Source organism: Adiantum capillus-veneris, chromosome 1, assembly GCF_014529385.1.
Source record: "Adiantum capillus-veneris isolate H3 chromosome 1, ASM1452938v2, whole genome shotgun sequence".
Lineage (NCBI taxonomy): Eukaryota > Viridiplantae > Streptophyta > Polypodiopsida > Polypodiales > Pteridaceae > Adiantum > Adiantum capillus-veneris.
This window is the reverse complement of record NC_140931.1, coordinates 62,594,897-62,596,398: the sequence shown is the minus strand read 5'-3', so window position 1 is coordinate 62,596,398 and position 1,502 is coordinate 62,594,897. Positions and strand designations below refer to the sequence as shown.

The window sequence follows — 1,502 nt, the reverse complement described above, 5'->3', positions numbered from 1 at the left end:
CAAGAACATCAATGCGTCATGATTGTTTCTCCCTCCCTCCCTCTCTCTCTCTCTCTCTCTCTCTCTCTCTCTCTCTCTCTCTCTCTCTCTCTCTCTCTCTCTCTCTGTGAATTTAACAACTATATTTCCAAAAAAGTTCTAGGAAGTTCATCGGAAACAGGATCATCTTGAAATGTTTTTGCAAAAAACTCTCACCAAAATACACCTTAACAAAAACCAAAACCTTATCCAATCTCACTCCTAGCCTTCACAAAACCAAGACTTGGGCTTCTCTTTCTTCTCCTTGAAGAGATCAAGCAATGATATGCCTGACACTTTCACAACTTTAAACCTAACCCCGAGAATATCACCCACAACATGTCCTTTTCTTCCAAACCTAGCAATCAGAACTTCATCATTCTCTTTAATATAGTTGAGACATCTATCATTGGGGTCAAATGCAACGATTTTCTTAAGACTTTTTATCAATTGTACTCGGGCACACTTTTGAATAGTAGAGTTGGGTTGTTTGGTCTCTATAACAATTTTCTCAAGCACAATCCCTTTTGCATGAGAAGAGCCTGCAAATGGCTTCCATTCATTGCCAAGGTTTCTCTGTTTGTAAGCCTTGTCTGTCCACAATTGGGCTCTGTGGTGGTTCTTGAGCTTGCGCCCAACTTCTCTCTCTCTCTCTCTCTCTCTCTCTCTCTCTCTCTCTCACACACACACACACACACACACACACACACACACACACACACACACACGCTCATGTTAGCGCTCACTTACAGAACATGAGCATGTGAGAGAGAGAGAGAATCTCAAGATCATGCTGTGGGGATGATGGGGAGCAAGCAGTGGGTCTAGCGCTCACTTGTTGCAGAACAAGAGCATGTGAGAGAGAGAGAGAGAGAGAGAGAGAGAGAGAGAGAGAGAGAGAGAGAGAGAGAGAGAGAGAGAGAGAGAGAGAGAGAGAGAGAGACTCTCAAGAGCATGCTATGGGGATGATGGGGAGCAAGCAGTGGGTCTCTCTCTTGTTTTTGCTGGCCATAGCAGCTGCTCTTTGTGCAGGCGACAGGGCAGCCCCCTCAAGCGCGGAAGGCTACTATGACGTGATGAGTGGGCAAAGTGGGATGGGAGGATTAATGAATGAGGAGGGGATGAGAAGAAGAATGTTGGTAGCCACTCTAGGCACCCGTTACATCAGCTATGACAACCTTTTGTGAGATCGTGTCGGTCCGCGTGCCTTGTTCATAGGCAGGGTCCTACTATGGTTGCCCTGGTTTCGGATCGGCAAACCCATACTAGAGGCTGTAGCTCTATCACCCCTTGTTATCGTGATGTTAGTTGACCAGGACTAGGACCTCATCCCAGTGTAATAGCCACCCTCAAATTGTAATACATGCTTGTATGTCCCCATTTGCACATGACTTCTTTAGCGTTGTTTTTGTTTATAAAAGGCCAACTTTAGATGTTTTCTAGAGAGAGAGAGAGAGAGGAGTAGCGCTAGAAAAATACATTTT

General features: G+C 45.1%; 1 pseudogene; it reads right to left on the bottom strand.

Moving 5' to 3' along the window:
- Window positions 1–240: 240 nt before the first annotated feature.
- On the bottom strand, window positions 241–660 carry LOC147464890 (small ribosomal subunit protein uS12 pseudogene; annotated as a pseudogene).
- Between the last annotated feature and the right edge of the window lie 842 nt (window positions 661–1,502).